The 20,774-nt window shown below is 47.2% G+C and overlaps 1 protein-coding gene across 1 annotated transcript in view; it reads right to left on the bottom strand.

Moving 5' to 3' along the window:
* Positions 1-10,651, bottom strand: part of TSPO (translocator protein) — an 80,536-nt gene extending 69,885 nt beyond the window's left edge. Inside the window, exon 1 of the mRNA XM_086922238.1 lies at positions 10,501-10,651. The gene's annotated coding sequence lies outside the window, so the exon portion shown is untranslated. The remainder of the gene's footprint in view (positions 1-10,500) is intronic.
* Between the last annotated feature and the right edge of the window lie 10,123 nt (positions 10,652-20,774).

The raw sequence follows: 20,774 nt of genomic DNA, 5'->3' as shown, positions 1-20,774 counted from the left end.
GGGGCCGCGATGGGGTCCCGTCAATGCAGCACGATGGCCGAATGATAAGCGTCTGCGTGCCGAGGCGTCCATATGTGTTGTTACGATCAGGGTAGACAGCGAGAATGGACTACAGTCGTTTGGCTGGTATCGGACGCCATATTGGAACGGTGAAACGTGTAAAATCAGAAAATGCTGGGTGACCAATGTACAGGCCTATGTTGGGTGTACCAACAAGGGGAATCGATATACATAAATTAATTTAATTAATTACTGGCTCGACTAGCCGGCGTGCCCCATGACGGTGGTGGACAACAAACTGAGGGTTGTTGCGATTTGGGCGCCATTTTGGAGTGGTGAGGCACAGTGGAGGTGAACACAGGGGGGGAAAAAAAGAAGGTGCCATCAAGTGAATCGCAGTGCTCACGGTCTAAAGCTTGTTCTGTTCATATACAATTATAAAACAGACTGACATTTCAAGTGTTGTTACATTTAAAAACAGACAATTATTTTGTGTGTGCTCATGCTTCAAGGGAATCAATTGATCAGAGTTTATATAAGGCTTGTCCAGTCCTCAGTCCTGTTAAGGCCATCCTGGATGGAATTGAACTGTATGATGGACTTCAGTTCTTCTTTGTTTAGTAATTGTCCCATATTTCCACCTCTCGGAGGGAGTTTCAATACCTTCAACACTGTCCATTTCAGTTCATTCTCAGTGTGTTTTTTTGCTGCAAAATGTTCCACCAATGGTGCATTCGGGGTGCCGCACCTGATGCGGCTCCTGTGTTGCCCAATGCAAATTTTTACCTTCTGGCTGGTCTGCCCTATATATACTTTCTGACATGGGCACAAGATAAGGTAAATAACATTGCAGGTGTTGCAATTGGAGAAGGAACGACATTGAATAGTAATGTTATTAAAAGTAAAACTTTTTCCTTCTATTGTGGTGTCACAGTTATTACATCCGCCACATTTTGCATGCCCAACAATGGGGGACAGACCCCATACATTTTCAAGTGTAGATGATGGTAAAGGAGCAGGTAGAGCAGCTCTTACAAGGTGATCCCTAAGGTTTCTACTCTTTTTGAAGGCAAAAACAGGTTTCTCCATGCAGAGGACACCTGTATTTAGTATGGGCCAATGTTTAAGAATACTTTTTCTCAGTTGATTTGAAATGGGTGAGAAAGTGGATATGCAGGGGATGCGTTTGGAGGCAGTCTTTTCCTTTGGTGTGAGTAAGACTTCCCTCGGGCAATACCATGCACGCTTGGTTGCGTTTTTGACTAATTTCTTGGGATACCCCCTATCTTTTAGTTTGGTTGCCAACATGTTGGCTTCTCGGAAGTAATCCTCTTTACAGGAGCAATTACGCCTGATGCGCAAGAATTGCGAATATGGAAGTGAATCGCGTAATGCTCTCGGGTGGTTACTATTGTAAGCCAGAAGAGTGTTTTTTTCAGTGGGCTTCCGGTACAGACGTGTCAATAGGGAGCCTTCGCTATGATAGATGGACAGGTCCAAAAAGGAGATGGAGTCATGGTCAGTGCTGATGGTGAAGGTGAGGCCCAAACAGTTATTGTTTAACCAATGTAGGAATTGGCGCAGGCAATCATCACTTCCAATCCAAATGATGAAAATGTCATCGATATACCTGCGCCAAAACCCGATGCCTGACAAGAAGGGGTTGGTGGGATTGTTAATGACATTAGTCTCTATTTCGTCCATAAACAGAATTGCCAGATTTGGAGCAAAAATTGCGCCCATGGCGGTCCCCTTGATCTGTTCATAGAAGGTGCCATTAAAGAGGAAAAAATTCTTCGTTAGGCACATCTCTAGGAGTTGGAGGATGAACATGCTGGGTACAGCATGAGGCCGAGGTCGTGAGTCCAAGATTTTTTTAATGACTAGCAATGCTGTGGTCTGTGGGATATTAGTATATAGGGACTCAATGTCCATGGTTACCAGAGTTTCAGTGGCAGGATTGTATGGATGATGCTCGATCATGTTAATCATGTGCATTGAGTCCTTTATGTAGCATTGTGTGGAGGGGACAAAGTCTTTAATGAAAAAGTCTACGTAGGAACCCAATGGTTCCAAGATGGAGCCGCATGCCGAAACAATTGGACGGCCTGGAGGTTTTTTTTGATCTTTGTGTATTTTGGGTAGCGTATATATCACCGGTGTTCTAGGTGATTTTACGTTCAGAAAATTGTACTCTTTTTTCGATAAAAAACCGGCCTCGAGTCCCTCTTTAGTGATTTTTTGTATTAGGTTCTGAATTTCTTTGGTAGGATTATGACTAAGTTTCTTGTAGTGTTCCTTATTGTCAAGTTGTCGCAATATTTCTGCAATATATGCGGCTTTTTCTTGCAATACGATGCCACCTCCCTTATCTGCACTTTTGATTATGAGGTTATCATTAATTTTAAGTTGGGAAATGGCATTTTTCTCTTCCCTGGAGATGTTATAGGGTATAAACATCTTTTTGTTTTGGAGTTCTTGCAATTCCTTCAAAATTACCTTCTCAAAAGTAACCACCTCTGTGGGAATCATACTTGCAGATGGTGAGAAAATAGATGGTGGGCGAAAGGGGGTATTAGTGACCCTTTCAGGTGTGGGATGCAACTGAAAAAATGCCTGTAGACGTATACGTCTAAAGAATCTCATTAATTCTGCTTGTAAATCCATGTAGTTAGGTGGGATAGTAGGCACAAAAGAAAGCCCTTTCATAAGTAATGATAGTTCTTCTTGTGCAAGAATGTATTTAGAGAGGTTAAAGATAGGGATGCTGTCAGTGCCCTGGGGCGGAATCAGTGTTCCGCTCACCATTGGTAATAGTTGTTGCGAGTCCTGCGCTCGCCGGGGGGATAGTTCCATCGTTGGTTTTTTTTTACCTTCCCACGTTGTGGTGGGTCTTGTCCACCTCTGGCTAAAAAAGAATTCTGATTTAGGCCACCTCTTCTTGCCCCACTGCCGCCTTCCCCTGGGTCAGAACCGTCGGAAGAATCGGCAGAGGTGTCTGAGAATCCCACCAAATTTTGGCGTCTGTTGTAGCGGCCCCAAGGGCGGCTATTTTGATAACGGGGATAGGCTTTATTAGTGTAAAAATCTTTCTGCAAGTATGGATAAGTATTTTCAATATTGTAAAGTTTTACGTCCTTTTTGATTTTATTTGATTTTTTATTTTGTTCAATCCTGTGGAACTCTGCCACAGTTTTGTCAATTTGCTCAAGGAGTTTTTTAGCATCTGCACTAGGGTCAGAGTCTGTTAATTGTTTGAGGAGGTCTGCGATTTCTGTTTCCAGCGATTTGAGGGTTTCACTCGCAATGTCTATGCCAAGGGCTAACCAATGGCGTGAGCAGGTTGTACCTATAAAGCTGAAGTTTTGAATGTATTTAGGATTATCAGTGAAGATACCCGGGATATTTCGAACTTGTAAACCTAGCGGAATTACGTTGGCCTTTAAATAATCTGTCAGCATCAGAATCATGAGCTCCAGCCTGACTTGTTTCTTTTTCAATTTTTCTAGTTTTCGTCGACTGTTTGCAGTACTGCCCGTTATATGAATTGTAATTTCCCGGCAGTTACTGTGGGTTTGTGCTTACTCAAGAATTTCTTGCATTGTTTTTTAAGCCACCCTGTTCTCCTTGTTTGCCTGTGAATTCTTTGTCTTTCCTTCCTGTATTGTGTCTCCCCCTGACTTGGTACAGGCTTGTGCCCAGTTATTAATGTGCGAAATGTTTTCGCTTTATGTTGTCTATCTTCATTATTTTGAAAATAAATACTTTTAGGTCCGGCTGGACACTAAAGCAAAAAACACAGTCTTTATTTTTAGCCTGTGGAAATTAATCTTTTAGATATTATGATAAACCTAGGACCTTTGTAATATAAAATTGTTTGCTTTTATGTCACATAGGTTAACAACAAGTATTCTTTGAAGTAAACAAGAATTGTTTGTTTGTTCCTATGTCTATGACCGATACAAAAAAAAACTAATAATGATCAGGTGACCAAAAAATTATGAAATAAATGCTGACCACGCTAATTAAGTTCCATGCTTGCGAACATAATATAATGGTGTCTGAAGCAACGTCAGTACCATCTCTTGTTTTGTATTTGATACCTAGCCTTACTGACATTAAATTGGCCGAACCCTGGTTTGTTCATTTATCTTCAAGGAATCAACATCTGAAGTAAATTGTCCACCCCAAATGTTAGCCCCCTCGGTTGAAATTGTTAATATTCTGCTCGGGATTCACCTGAAAATAAGGCTGTTCTGTATTCTTATTATTGGGGTCTTGACACTCCTTACCCCCGGCCACAGTGCTTTACAATAGATCACAGGCTGGGGGAGTTATGATCTTTACCTATCAAGTCTTAATCCCTGCAGTTTCTCCAGACAGCTTGGTTCTCTGTTTAGGAACAGATTTTAGACCCAAAGTGGAGTCTTCTTTTCACATCAACTCGAAATAATTCTACCGTACTTTTTAACTTCTCCCTCCTCAATGGAGCAGAAATCTTTCATCTTCTCAGTCTTAGAAATGTAGTCAAATTCTATCTTGTTCTTCTGACTGATTTCAGGCTGTGTGACAATCACTGTGTTAATTTTAGTATCTTTAAACAGGGCTGTCAATTATATGCCTCCCCCAACTGGTAGATTACATGAATTATTTCTCTAGTCAATCAATCTCAGAGAGCTTCCCCACAAAGACAGTTGCAAGGAAGCTCCACTCGAGGAATAGCAGCTTCTTGGGCAGAAGCAGAGGGTGCCTCTAGTTAGGAGATTTAACGTACAGCAACTTCGAAGTAGAGGGGTACTTTTGCCTTACTACACTTCCACTTCCATTTAATGAATCAACCAGGCTTGGACTTTGGGACAAGGGTTCTAAATCCTGCATTGTTAATTTATGAAACTCTGATTATCCTTCCTTGTCCGAGTACAAACACCCCAGTCTCGCTCACTTGATTGTGACCCAGATTCCTTTTGGCTTTAGGATGACGCGATTTGATGTGGTATCCCTCCCCTTTTGATCCCACAAGAGGAGATAAAGTTTGGGGCAGGTATGTGTTTAATGTTTTTTTTATAGTTTTAGTTTTGAAATGTGGTACTTGGGTGAAGGTGTGACTCCCATAAATTCAGCATGTACGGAGAGGAGAAAGGACAATCACATTAATGAAGAATACTGGGAAGTAATCAGCACACTACCACCCTAATGTGGTTTGCATCCACAGGGAAGACTGCAAGGCCAAAGTTGGACCTGTTCACAAAGGATCCCAACTTTCTAATAATCTGTCTGCAGACAATTTCACAGCCGCCAACCACCGGGTGCCAGCCTATTTAAGTTGCCTCTTTTACATTATTAAATGTAAAGTTCAGAGGAGATGTGAAAACTTGGTTGCTCCTCAAAGAATTACATGAATCGCAGACTCCAAGAAAATATATAGAATGATCTCTCTTACCAGTATGTTTACAGTCCAGATTTAGGGAACAGTGCTGACCAGCACACCATGCCGAGAAAAAGATAGACACAGGCAGCCTTTCCAAAATGGGTGACTCCTTCCAACACAGCCTTACAACGACTTCACCATACGGATGAGGTATAATAACTACGCCATCTCAATCATAAGATTTACCTCTCTATTTACTATTCGATGTGCTGCCACTCGGCACTGAAGACCCAATTCCTGATGGTTGTACATTACTATGCATATCATACATACCCTTTAGATTCTCTTAGCCTCCATTTACCGCTTCCCTTCCATCAACATTAAAATTACCATAACCTCCCTTTACCGAAACCCAAAAATGACCCTTACCTCTTCAACTCTACCAACACCAAACTCCTAAAATTAATTACTCCCTTGACCTCTAATAATTCGTAAAACATAAATGTATCCTTTCTTCCATTTACCTGCAGCTTCAACTCCCTTAAAAAGAAACAGAAAACACTAATTTTCAATGCAATAGGTCTCACATTTACGGGAATTGGCGCTATTGGCATTGTAAATGACAAGCCAATAGCTTAAACTCTCGCAAATGCGAAACCTATTGCATTGCAAATACAATTTCTGTAAAAGCGCCCCATGCCGCGCCTTCACATTAATGTCGGCCACATCCCTTTCTTTATATGAGCTGCGTCTAAAGAAAGGGGTGTGGCTGCCATTAATGTGAAGGTGCCACAAATGGGCGCTTTTACAAAAAAGCATCCGTTTGTCAAGTTGACAAACAAATGCTTTTTTTGTAACAGTACCCCATGCTGCGGTTTCACTTTAATTGCAGCAGAGCCCCTTTGTAGACGAGCCGCATGTAAAGAAAGGGGAATGGCTAACATTTATGTGGAAGTGCTGTATGGGGCACTTTTACAAAAAAATATTTGTAATGCAATAGCTTTTGCATTTGCGAGAGTTTAAGCTATTATTATTTATAATGGTAATAGCTCAAACTCTTGCAAATGCAAGACCTATTTCACTGCAAAGCAGCAGCTGCGATTGTCCCGGGCTGCTTTAAAATTGAAAGCGGTCATGGCACGCTGCACGGGGTGCCTGCGGAACCAGAACCTCACATCAGCTCCTTACACTCAACACAGTGGGCTCCCTCAGGGGTCCATCAAATGCCCCTCTAATATTCAACACCTACCTAACCCCCTTACCAAACACGATTAAATCAACCTCACGTGTTACAACTATGCAGATGACACCCAAATCATTTTTTAACCCCTTTCATGCGGATGACGGCCCCCAGCCGTCATGCACTACGGTGCTTGTGTGCTGATGACGGCTGGGGGCAGTCATAAACCCGCCCACTCGCGATTCTGCCGCACAGGCGCAGAATCGCGGCCGCATGGAAGGGGTTAAATAAGTGGCCGAGAAGATCTCTACAAATTAAAACTTTACAACTGCCTTTGGGCTATAAACCCATGGATGATGAGCAACCACCTAAAGCGCAACACATCATGAATTGCATAAAATGGCAGAAACACAAACCTTGTGCAATATGGCCCAAGGAACTTGAAGCCTCTCCAACATCATCAGAAATCAGAAACCATGGGGTAACCCTGAATTCTCTATACCACATGTCAACGCCACAAACACAGCACGTTCTATACAATGGAAATACTGTTACCTCTTCCCATACCTTGGATATCAAGAAAAACTACAAGCTATTCTTGCACTTGTAATCTCTGAGCTTTATTATTCCTTGGCATTTCCAGACTCATCATATCCTAAGTGCAACTAATCCAATATGCTGCTGCAACACTCGTTCTCTGCCTTCGCCCAAGAGAACGCATGACTCTAGTCATTCCATAACTCCACTCGCGACGTACAGCTAAAAGGCAATTTTCAAGGCACTTTGCATTGTTCACAGAGCCTCTCAAGGAAAAGGATCATGATACCTACAAGTTAAATTCAAGCTTTACAAACAAAATAGCAGACGTTGCTCCAAGCTTGCCCCACGGATAATACCAAACCATACTAATTCCATTGATGGTGCTGCTTTCTCAGTACAAGCTGCCAAACTCTGGAACTCACTACCAGCCATGGTTCTTAGCAATTAGGAGCATATGCACTTCAGAAGCCAGTTGAAAATGTGTCTCTTTCCAAGTTAACTAAATAATCACACAACCCTAGGATAAAACCCAGAAAGATAATCACACTTTCAGTAAAATCTACAGCATACAGACAACTGAACCACAACACTACTTCTCTATACCAAGCTAAGCTAAGGCGGGCTGACCTATGGTTAGGCTGACTATTATATAGGAACATTAGTTCATACATTCCTCCTCTGGCCCACACAAATACATAACACTAAATGGTTGACACCCATTTGTAGCTTAATCCTCTTACACTGACATAAAAAGCATCTGCTACAGGTCTTGTCCCTCAACCCATACTGCACCAGTCAATAAACAAGCCAACAGCAAATAAGAAAGAATGGGATAACTCAATAGATCTGTCATTTAATGCTGGCCATTTGGATGACTCTAGTTTAGTCCACCACTGCAGGTCCCAAGTAACAACACACTATGACTGTTTCTTCACCTCTCACAATGACATTCAGATATAGGATGATAGTAACAAAGCTCATCCCAGCAGATCTCCCCACCACTTCACTCTTTAACCATGCCTGCTTAGGACCAAACATGCTTAAAACAAAATATTAGGTTGGAAAATCCAGTGCAGTAACCAGCTATGTATGGACTAGGATTATAATAAGTACTTACAGAGGGACCTGCAGAGCTACTCAAAGCTGCAAGTTTACAGAAAAACAAACTGTGTGTCTGTCTCACCACTTCTTCATGACCACACTATTAAGCACAAAGTCTAGTAACACAATGACCGCACTCAGTGGTCCTCATGCACGACATGGAAACACTTACCACACAGGATCAAAAAAGAAAGACAACACAACCCCCAACACACACCCTGCATAACGTGGCTGGCTGCTAATGCAGACAGGCACTTAAGTGCCCCACATAGGAGTAGTAAACAGCGACATTCCTGGAAAGCTGGAAACAAGCCGAAAACACTGCCTTCCTCAAGAAGGCCAAAGCAGACCCCAAGGACCTCAAGTACTTCCGGCCCATCTCCCTGCTCCTGTTCCTGGCGAAGGTCATCGAGAAAATATTCAACATGCAACTGGCCTGCCACCTGGAAGACAACAACATCTTGGACCCGTCCCAGTCCGGGTTCAGACTAAACCACAGCACCGAGACAGCCCTCATCGCCGCCACAGACGACATCAGGAGCCAACTAGACAACGATGAAACATCAGCCCTTATCCTCCTGGATCTGTCAGCCGCCTTCGACACGGTCTGCCATCGCACTCTAAAGACACGCCTCCTAGAAGCCAGAATCCAAGAGAAGGCCCTTGACTGGACCACGTCCTTCCTCTCCGGCAGAACCCAGAGCGTCCGCCTCCCGCCCTTCCGATCCGAGGCCACCGACATCATCTGTGGCGTCCCCCAGGGCTCATCCCTCAGCCCGACACTGTTCAAATGCTACATGGCCCCCCTCTCACAAGTGGCCCGCCAACACGACGACACTCAGCTCATCCTCTCCCTCACCAAGTACCCGCACACCACCAAAACCAACCTCCACAAGGGAATGAAGGCCATTGCCGACTGGATGAGGAACAGCCGTCTGAAGCTGAACTCGGACAAGACGGAGGTACTCATCCTCGGACCCACCCCTTCAGCCTGGGAAGACTCCTGGTGGCCGACCACACTGGGAACAACACCGACACCCACCGACCATGCACGCAACCTAGGATTTATCCTAGACTCCTCCCTCTCCATGTCTAAACAGGTCAACGCCATCTCCTCCTCCTGCTACAACACCCTCTGCATGCTCCGCAGGATCTACAAGCGGATCCCGACCGAAACAAGAAAAACTGTGACACAGGCCCTCGTCAGCAGCAAACTGGACTACGGCAACGCACTCTACGCAGGAATCCCAGCCAAACATCTACGACGACTACAACGCATCCAAAACGCCTCCGCCCCCGACTGATCGCCAACATCCACCGCCGCAGCCACATCACCCCCTACCTGAGAGACCTACACTGGCTCTCGGTCGACAAGAGGATCACCTTCAAGCTCCTCACCCACACACACAAAGCACTCCACAACGCCGGACCAGCCTACCTGAACAGCAGATTCAGCTTCTACAACCCTACCCGCCAGCTCCGCTCCGCCAGCCTCGCACTCGCCGCTGTCCCCCGCATCCAACGAACAACCTCCAGTGACAGATCCTTCTCCTACCTCGCCGCCAAGACCTGGAACACCCTCCCCACCCACCTACGGCAGACCCAAGACCTACTCGCCTTCAGAAGACTCCTCAAGACCTGGCTCTTCGAGTAGTAGCGGCACCCCCTCCCCTCAGCGCCTTGAGACCCTCATGGGTAAGTAGCGCGCTTTACATGTACTCTGATTGATTGATTGATTAAACACAATATAAATGCTGAAATACACAACAGCCACCAAAGTGGGTAATAATGTCTCTTATTTACAGAACATAGAAACGGGAGTTAAATAAAAATAGTTTCTATTAGCATGTCATTCACCAGATGAACCGCTGAACTTCATCAAACCTCTAAACAACATGTCCCTTAATCTCATTCCCAAACCTACTCCTCCAGGTGAGCAACGGCGCCGCCCACAATCCCCCAAGCACAATGCCACGCAGGAGTTTCTTGCGTAACCACAAAAACACATTCTAAACTTAAATGCCGACTTCATTAGTAAAAGGAAACGTCCCCGCGCCTATCAAGCAAATGCAGTCTTAAGGTGCAGAAGTTCCCAAATAAATGGGTATCCGTGGAGTGCATGGGGACCGAGGACACCGGCGCTGCAGCCTGCAAAGCGTGCCTTACATAAGCTCCCGCCCTCTTTCATAACATCTGCTGCGTTCCGTGCAAATCGTCACGGGAGTTCCCTACCTACCCTGCGCAGTGAGGAAAGCTCCCCCATGGAGCCGCTTCAGTCAGTACTGTGCTCTGGGATGTGTCTCACTCTTACCTCACATGCAGCGGGTCCCGCGGTCCCTGGTGCTCTTCTCCGAGTTGGACAGGAAGTGGCAACTGCAACACATGAGCTTCTCTTCTTTGGTTTCTGGACTTGCCCTTCCCAGCCCATGAGTGTCCCTGGAATGCTAACCGGAAGTGAGCTAATCAATCGTTCGCACGCGAAGTTCGTTCGGTCTGGAACTCACACCTTTTAAAAAGGTGCCCAAAAGACCTTTCTGAGCAATGTTAAGATAGGTGCTTTATTATTGTTAGCAGCGAGGTCTGCAATAGTTCTCATAGTTAGCGCTTCGACGCCTAGTCAGGGGTAGTACGCGCTATATAAATGCAATTACAATACAATACAATAGTGCTATGTTTGTGTAGCGTCTCGATGGTGCTTGTTACATATTAACTCTTCACCTTCCACGCTTTGGTTTGATTACGTCAGCCTTTGACCCAGCTTGTGCGTGCGGTTGGCACTTTTACTGCTTTTCAAAGGACATTAATTGTTTTTCGGGTGCGGAGAAACAGCTTCTAGAGATTCAAGAAAGAATTCTTTAGTTAACCATGAGCTTGGCTTGAGTACAAAGCGTTAAGATAAACTCTTTTAAACTGGCGCAGACTGTTGATCGAAGGCGTTAACTAAATACACTTGCTCTACACCCGAGTGCTTGTCACGTTCCTAAGTAGAAACGCTTTTTTACAAAATAAAACTGAACTCTCCAAGCAACAGAATGTTTCATAGTTTAAAGTGACCCCGTTTCCAGGTGAAATATGTGGAGGGGCCAATTTAAATTTGATGTAAGGGCCCCATTCCTATGCCAGACTCAACTCCATTCACAGTTTGCAATTTAAGAAATATAGGGGCAGATTTGCAAGCCTCTTGCGCCCCTTTTGCGTAATTTTTAACATGTGGAAAATGACGCACAAGTGGCCCAATGAGCTTGTAAATAAGCCCCATAGTGTTTAATGGTGTAACGTAGCCAGTGCTTGAAGTGGAACTATGAAGTGCAGGTGCTCACTGTTTAGAGTACCTGTTTGCACCTGGGAAGTGCTGGCACTCTCCCATTAAAAGTATTGCAGCAGTGCTGAGAAGTGCAGGTACTCTTTCGTTCACAATACAGAAGCACAGGTACCCATTCAGCAGCACCTGCATGATGTCTGCTTTCCCTTCCCAGCAGTAATGTGCAGGCAGCGAGGAGAGGGAGGTGAGGGAGGGGGGGCGAGGGGGTTAGGGGTTATTTTCACCTCCAGCGGGGCTGAAATTAAGGGGACATCAGCTCTCCTTTTCTTCCAGCATGATCCTGGCTGCCAGCTATTGAAGTCTCACACCGAGATACCAATGCACTGGAGCAGAAACAAAGGCACGCATCATATACATGTTGGCGTCTAAAGGATTTGCCCAAGTGGTCATTGGATTACACACCCCAATTTACAGATTGATCCTCGGAAATCCACATGACGATTGACAGGTCGGATGGACCTTTGCCACTGTATTGTGAATGGAGCTGGAACAAAAACACAGGTCATGCATATATCAACTACCAGATCCTCAATATTCAGTCAATGATGAGAGGTTAAAGAAGTTTTCAAAAACTTTATTCAGAACTTTAAGTGGGCCGGGTCCCGCCTGTGCTCAGCACCTGCAGTTCTAAACAGCAGGTGCTGGTACGGGTCTCTATCGGGCTCTCCATTTTTGCCCTCACCCTCAGAGTGAAAATAAATCTTAACTCTGCAGAAGTACCATCCTTCACTGCCTTCGATGTAACCTCAAATATATTTGTTATAGTTCATGCACAGTCTCATCATCGCAGAACTGAGGCATTTTTAATATTATAAACAATAAAGCCATAGTTGTTGCTTATTTGTCTTATGCACCTAACAACCATTGACCAACACAATAGACCTGGCTTGTTGAAGGTGTACCGTTACTTGTTTTATTATATACCTAGATGCAATGACAGAAGCAGCAAAATACCAGTCGGGCAGCACACTCTGCTAAGAACAGACTTTTAGCTAACAAGTTTTTAAGCCACACCCTTAATTAGATTGGTCACATCCATTTGAGAGACAGACCAGTTTTTTATCCCACTTAAAGCCCTGACTTTATTTATCTTTAGATTTAGTAGGTTTGTTCATCTCTATTCAGATTAGTCCAATTTACAGAAGTGACAAATTAAAAGTTTATTAGTGACAGCATAAATCAATACAGCATGTTCCATAAAGGAAATTGTCACTGAATTAGTTAAAGGACCTAATCTACCCTAAGGTAAGACCCCTGAAGAGTCCCTTCTAGAAAAGAGCAAGATGTTTGGAGCATGGATAAAGACTAGAACTTCCCATAAAGGGTTATTCTGGAAACTCAGCTGAGTTCCCCCCAGTTGTAGTAACAACTGTTAGAATATCAGCGATAGAGGAATGATCGGTGCAGTAGCACTGATCTAAGAAAGTCAGAATAAGGAAAAGAATAAAGTCACCTTTAGTAATATCTGTCAGTAACAAAGGGCCAAGATGTAAAAAGAGCAACTCTCCCGTAGTAGAGTCATAAGGGACGTAGGAAGGTGGATACCGGACTATTGTTACTCCAGATTTTTGCCTAGTGTTTAGCTGGTTTTCGACTTAGTTGGCCTGGGATCCTGCTAATCAGGGCCCCAGGCTATCTGCTCTCTCTGTAAAATGGACTCCATGTACCTTAGGTACATCTCCAATTGGATACTGGATCACCTTATGAGCCACAGTACAGTGTACTATAGGTACCCAGGGCATAGGTGTATCCAAGGCCTACCAGGGGCTGCAGCATATCTTTTGCCACCCCTGGCTGACCATCCAAATTGACACAACTGGCTGATCACTCAGCTGGGGCAAGGTGGTGTAATCACCCCTTGTTTAGATATAGTATTCCTATATCTAACCTTATATCTAGACACATATATACCTATAAGTCACTCCTATGGCAGGCCTTAACAATCCTGGAGGCAGAGTGCTTGGTTTTATGTGAGATGGTGCTCTGACATGAGCTGAACCTGTCTGCAGCTTTCGGAACCATGTCCTTATAGCTGTTCTAGGATATTGCCATACCATATACTCTTAAGTGCATTATGAACCTCGCGGTTAAATGCTAACTCTGGTTTTGCTTCATCAAAACATGTCGAGTAAGGTGTCATACGATTTGGAATACTACCCCCTCACCAGTTCTGGCGACGGGGGTAGCATTCCACCCTTCTAGAGGGAGAAGACATGTTGTTCCTACTATTCCCGGTTAAAGTTAACCAGAGCCTCAGCATCACAAAATGGATGCTGCTGCCACAGACACAAGTCTGACCTCCCGCTGCTGGGAGTCCTTCCAGCGAGGGAGGCTTGGACAATAGGTTTCCTGCCTTGGGAGGTGCTAGCACCACCACAGACAGGATTTTGTGTATTAGGGCAGGCAGGGCTGAAAGAAAGGAGACACTGCCTGGGGCACACAAGGTGTCCCATGCATAGTCCAGTTCAAACCGGTGCTGGGGCACTCCAGCCCCAGCTCTGGCGCGAAACTGGACAAAGGGAAAGGGGTGTAATCACCCCCTTCCCTGGTCCCACCCATAGGAGGGACCTAGTAGGTAATCCAGCCCCTAGAGTTGGTATATAGGTAGGAGCTGAGTCCCAAGACTTTAGATTATCCTGACTGAAACTCTGAAACGAAACTCTGGACCTTCACCGATCTACTTTGCAAGAAGACGACTGAAGAATCTCCCTTGTGGTCAAGGAGTGACCACCCTGAACAAGCAGGCATCAACCTAGCGATCAATGACTTGCTTTGTCGACGCTCTCGCCGGAGCCCGAGCACTGAGCCTGACAAGAACCAGACTTCCAGACATCCGACAGCCCCATCCACAGCCCCAGCGGAGCTGGATCCCGTGGAAGCGACGAGAGGGGTGGGACCGGTCATCTTGAAAAATCTGCAACCTGCTAACTGTGCAGCCCCCGAGGCACCCTCGAAGCTGTACATTGGGGACTGAAAAGCCCCAGCCCGAGCAGCATCTGCACCAAAGATCAGCCCTGCACACTCAACGAGTTCTGCGTGGGGCCCTTCTGCATTTTTCTGCTCGATGTGTCAGCCCGGTCACTTGCCCGTTGGCTAGTGGCCATCTTGGTGACGATCCTTTGAATTTCCACTGCTGGTCTGGTTGCTCCAGACTGGCCCTTGCTTCCCTCAAAAGAAACAGCCCCACAGACCTTGCTGGTCTGAGTAAGAAGCCAACTTTGTTTCCTGCATGGGTTGCCTTTGTCAAGGCTTGTTGACTCCAATCCTGAAGCCGAGACCCCCAACAGCGAGAGCCTTTATGGGACAGTCTGTGCCTGACTCCTGGTCATCGTCGACGCCTCCTGATCCAAGTGGCTGCAGAGACAAGCTTCCAATCAGCACCTGATTGCTTCGCGACATCGCCTGGTTCCTTCCTGGTCACTGGCTAGTGACCCAGACTCTGTCCCCTCTGCTTTCAGGTCCTCTTCATCTTCGATCCACCCTTGGATCCACCCGGACACTTCTCTCCTGGTCGCCTGCAGCATCTTTTCTCCAGGCTCCATAGGATTCGACGAAGAAACCCAACACACTTTGACACCTATGCACCCGCTTCCTGTGGGTGAGGTAACGCGAGTACTCCGGTGCTCCTGTAGGTATTAACTATCCAACTGTCTAGGTTTCAAGTAACTTTCACTGAGTCCAGTCAGAAGTACCCTAAAAGAACTAGTTTCCATCTTTTACGTTCCCATTCATTCTCTATGGTAACCCATGTGTGTGTTTAGACACTGCACACGCATCCTGTGGGCCTTCTGCTTCCTAACTCTTGGTAGCTCAGCGTAGCCCCAGTGATTCCCTAAGCCCTAGGCCTATTCACTTTCCGTGCAGTGGTTCTTATACCACTATTTTAGTATATGGTTTAGCGTGCCCCTAGGGCCCTCCTGTTTTTTTGTGCTACTTATTGTATTTAAATTGATTATCTTGTATTGTGCTTAGACCTCTGACCTCATAAAGAGTTCAGAGGGTTTGTTTAGTAATAAATCACATATATATTTTATATATATCCTGTGTGGTGTCTTTTCATTTGGTATTAAAGGGGTTACATATGGTAAAACAGCTGGTTTCACATGCCCGCTAGAGTTTAGCCTAAGACTGCTCTGTCTATGCTACCCCTAGGATAGCTGGTCTATAAGGTTGACTTTACAACCATCACCATAAGGGTTGTTTGGACTGGTGCAAGTGCTCACTAGAACAGTGAACATCATATAGCAGGCCAACTTCTCACAAGGGATCTCCTAACTCACTAACTAGGAAAACTCATTATAAAATAAACTCACAATAATATAAAATTAGTAGGTGTCTAAATCTCTCATCCAATGTACACCGCTCATCCGATAATGTCATCAATATCCGTTGCTTCTCCACCTGATTCCCACGGTAAACATTCACGCCAGTAAAACTGTGTTGCAAATACTAGTAACATGGAGGAAAGTTCTCACGAGAACGTCCTTACCTAAGCCATTAGCTGTGTTCAATGTCGCATTGTGAGTACAAAAGGCTAGTCAGATGCAACGAAAAAAATCTATCAATGATATTCTAGTTAAGCATATATAAAATATATCCAAACTATTATTTATTCTAGCAGTCTATTCATTATGAATTCACAGCAAGATTAATTGTTATAATAAAGTGATCTAATATGGTGTGATGAAGCAAAAGATATAATCTTGAAAGCCGCACATTCTTTAGCATGATGCTGGTGCTAGGCACAAAGTCCTATTTAAACATTGTAGGAAAGTAGGATCTGCTTTTCTGGTTACCCCCACTTTTGCTTGGTGTCAGTATTTTTTTGACCTAGTCTGATTGGTATCCTTATAATCAGGACCCCAGTCACTGTGCTCTATTGACCATGGTAAGTGTTTTTGTACATCCACAATTGGCTACTGGTGTACCCTTGTAAGACCCTAGTATATGGTACTAAGGTACCCAGCGCATGGGTACCCCAGGTGTCTCCAATGGGCTGCAGCATGTATTGTGCCACCCATGGGAGTCCACTTAAACTGTGACTACAGACCTGCCATTGCCTCCTGTTTGAGTTGGTGCTTTGCATCTCTCACCACAGATATACGTTTCCTTAAATGTGAGGTCACTGCACATAAAACCTATAAGTCACCCCTATGGTAGGATCTTCAGTTCTGGTGGCAGGGTGCTTGGTTATAAGTGTGAGGGTGCCCCTGGATGAGCAGGTCACTCCTACAAACTGCAGAGTCGATTCTCCAGGCATTATAAGTTGGTCAGCCATTTTAAATATATAGTGAACATCAATCATTTCAAGATCGCTAACTATATAGTGGCTGGACCGAACACGGTCATGTTTGGTATCAAACATGTTGGAATCATACCCCAATCATACCCCAACACCGATTCCAGTCTTGGAAGTATGATCCCATGTACTAGGTGGCTCTCTTGGGATACCCCATGTTCTCCTGGTAACTGCCTTTCAGGGTCTGAGAACCACCTACTGCTACTGCGGATCACAAACATGATTCTGCCTTCCTGCTGCTGAGCTATGCTTGAGCAGGGGAAGGCAGAACAATAGGTTCCCTGTCACAGGACAGAACTTAGTGCATTGGGCTGGGGGGCGCTTGCCAGCGCCACCAGACTGCTTTGAAGGGCACGTTTGGTGCCCTTCTTGCATACTCCAGTTTGAGCCAGTTCAGGTAGCCTTTATGTCTCGCTTTGGTGCAAAACTGGATAAAGCACATGGGAGAATCATCCTCTCTGTTCAACTCCTCCTCTGGGAGTGACCCCTGAGTTGTCCAACCCTTTCCTTAGTGTACTTAAGGGCTACCTGTGGTTGGTTCCTTATATTCGCCGTGGGACAAGACTCAAGATTTAAACCACGTCACTCTTCGACCTTCTGGATGTTTTGACTTCGCTGGACTTTGCCTGTAAACGAGACTGCACTGATGAAGACTCTTGCTGCTCCTGGTATCCCTGTTCTCCAAGTCTTTTTCGTTGTCTGTGACTGTGCTTCTTCCAGGTTCTTCGATGGGTTTCAAGAACACCCAACGTAATCTCCCTTAGAGTAAGGAGACACGTTCCTGCACCTGCAATCAATCAATCAATCACTACATACCCGTGAGGGTCTCAAGACACTGGGGCGAAGGAGGTGGGGGTGGGAGCTGCTACTGATCGAAGAGCCAGGTCTTGAGGAGTCTTCTGAAGGCCAGTAGGTCTTGGGTCTGCCGTAGGTTGGTGGGGAGGGTGTTCCAGGTCTTGGCGGCGAGATGGGAGAAGGATCTGCCACCGGTGGTCGTTCTTCGGATGCGGGGTATTGTGGCGAAGGCTAGGTCAGCGGAGCGGAGCTGGCGGGCGGGGGTGTAGAAGCTGAGTCGTCTGTAGATGTATGCTGGTCCGGTGTTATGGAGAGCTTTGTGTGCGTGGATGAGGAGCTTGAATGTTATCCTCTTGTTGACGGGGAGCCAGTGCAGGTCTCTCATGTGGGGAGTGATGTGGCTGCGGCGGGGGATGTAGAGGATCAGACGCGCAGAGGCGTTGCAGCCATCTCAGGAGCTAGGTCGACGTTCCTGCGTGGAGGGCATTTCCGTAGTCCAGCTTGCTGGTGACGAGGGCCTGGGTGACCGTTCTTCTCGTTTCAATGGGGATCCACTTGAAGATTTTGTGGAGCATTCTGAGGGTGTTGAAGCAGGATGAGGAGACGGCGTTGACCTGCTTAGTCATGGAGAGTGTGGAGTCGAGTATGACCCCTAGGTTGCGTGCGTGGTCGGTGGGTGTCGGGGCTGTTCCCAGTGTTGTCGGCCACCAGGAGTTGTCCCAGGCTGAAGGGGTGGCGCCGTGGAAGAGGACCTCGTCTTGTCCAAGTTCTGCTTCAGCCAGCTGTTCTTCATCCCTTCGGCGACGGTCTTCATTCCTTCATGGAGGTTGGTTTTTGCGGTGTGAGGGTCTTTGGTGAGGCAGAGGATCAGTTGGGTGTCGTCGGCATAGGAGATGATGTTGAGGTGCTGTCGGGCTGTCGGGCGACGTGGGCGAGGGGTGCCATGTAGATGTTGAACAGCGTCGGGCTGAGGGATGAGCCATGGGGTACGCCGCAGATGATCTCGGTGGCATTGGAGTGGAAGGGTGTGAGGCGGACACTCTGAGTTCTGCCGGAGAGGAAGGATGTGGTCAAGTCCAGGGCCATCTCTTGGATCCCGGCGTCTTGTAGGCGTGTTCGTAGTGCGCGGTGGCAGACCATGTCGAAGGCGGCTGACAGGTCCAGGAGGATGAGGGCTGCTGTTTCTCCGTTGTCTAGCAGGGTCCTGATGTCATCGGTGGCGGCAGTGAGGGCGGTTTTGGTGCTCTGGTTGCCACGGAACCCGGACTGGGATGGGTCCAAGATGCTGTTCTCCTCAAGGTAGTGAGTCGGTTGTTTGTTGATGATTTTCTTGGTGACCTTCGAAGGGAACGGGAGAAGGGAGATGGTTCGGTAGTTCTTGGGGTCCTTGGGGTCCGCCTTGGGTTTCTTGATTAAGGCGTTGATCTTGGCGTGCTTCCAGCTTTCCGGGAAGGTTGCTGTCTCAAAGGAGATGTTGATTACTTTCCGGAGAGGGGGTGCAATGGTTGTGCGGGCTCTGTTGAAGATGTGATGAGGGCATGGGTCTGACGGTGATCCGGAGTGGATGGTGTTCATGATCTCGCTGGTTTCCTCTTCGATGATGCTGGTCCAGGAGAGCAGGCGGTTGGTGCAGGTGGTGGACGTGGGGACGGTGGTTGTCGGGGTGGTTGTGTCGTTGAAGCTGTCATGGATGTCAGCGATCTTCCGATGGAAGAAGGTGGCCAGTGAGTCGCACAGGTCTTGCAAAGGTGGGATGTAGTTGGTGTTGGAGCAGGGGTTGGAGAGTTCCTTCATGATGTTGAAGAGCTCTTTGCTGTTGTGTGCGTTGTTATCTAGGCGATCTTTGAATGATGCCCTCTTGGCGGATCTGATGAGGTGATGGTGTCTGCGGGCGGCGTTCTTGTGGGCTGCGGAGCCAGTTCTTCTCCAGTTTTCGGCATGTTCCTTTGGAGGCCTGGAGGTCTTCGGTGAACCAGGTGACTTTCTTGCTGGTGTGGCTGTTGGGGGGTGTTTTGAGCGGTGTGAGGGTGTTGGCGCAGTCGTCGATCCACTGTCTGAGGTTGCAGGCGGCGGTGTCGATGGGCTCGGCAGGTGGGCTCTGGGCGAGGGTGGTGGTTAGCTGGTCTTCGGTGACTTTGCCCCAGCAGCGACAAGGCATCTGTTGTGTGCGGTGGTGCGTGGTGGGCTTCCTGAAGGTGGATGCAGCGATGGTCGGTCCAGTGGGGTTCGGTGGTGTGGTTGAAGGAGACGTGGGGCTTGCGGAGAAGATGGGGTCAAGCGTGTGGCCCGCTGCATGGTTGGGTGTTATCACAAGCTGTCTGAGTCTGAGGTTGGTGAGGTTGTCGATCAGGTTGGTGGAGTCGGTGTTGTTGTTGTTCTCGAGGTGGAAGTTCAGGTCCCCGAGGAGGATGTAGTCCGTGAAGGTGAGGCTGTGTGTGCTGATGAGGTCGGCGATGGAGTCGCTGAACTGTGGTTGGGGTCCGGGGGGTCTGTAGATGAGCGTTCCTCTGAGGGTGGTGGTGAGGTCAGTGTGGATATGGACGTGCAGGTGTTTGGCGGTGCTGAGGGTGTCGTCGAAGATGGTCGAGACTCTGAGGGTGTTCTTGTGGACAATGGCGACTCCTCCTCCTACTCCATTGGTGCAGTCCCAGCGGGTGATCTTATAGCCTTCCAGTTGGTTATGGCGATGTCGGGTGCTGAGGCGGGTTTCAGCCAGGTCTCCGTCAGGAAGACGACGTCAGGGGAGGTTGAGTCGAGGAGGTCCCAGAGTTCGACAGCATGTTTGCGGGTGGAGGGGGGGTTGAGGAGGATGCATCTGAGGTGGTTGGGTTCTTTGGTTGGTGGTTTGGCAGGCTGGATGCTGGTGAAGCTGCAGTTCCGGCAGGTGAAGGGTCCTTGGGTGCGCTTCGGGGTGGCCCGGTAGCAGGTGTGTTCTCGTCCAGAGTTGAGTGCATAGTGGGTGCCGGCATTGTAGCGGATTCGGGCGTCGTGGGGGCCAGGGGTTCTGGCGCTGGGTGCGGTCCAGGCGCGGACGGGCGCAGATGGGCTTGCCTTAGGCGCGCCCGCTGCGCGCGGCCGCCATAAGAAGGGAAGGTGGAAGGGAGGAGAAGCAGGGGGGAAAAGGATGAATGGGAGTGGAGGGGTGGGGCCGCAGGGGACACAGCAGCGG

The sequence above is a fragment of the Lissotriton vulgaris genome, chromosome 1_1 (assembly GCF_964263255.1).
Source record: "Lissotriton vulgaris chromosome 1_1, aLisVul1.2, whole genome shotgun sequence".
Lineage (NCBI taxonomy): Eukaryota > Metazoa > Chordata > Amphibia > Caudata > Salamandridae > Lissotriton > Lissotriton vulgaris.
This window is presented reverse-complemented; position numbering and strand designations above follow the sequence as displayed.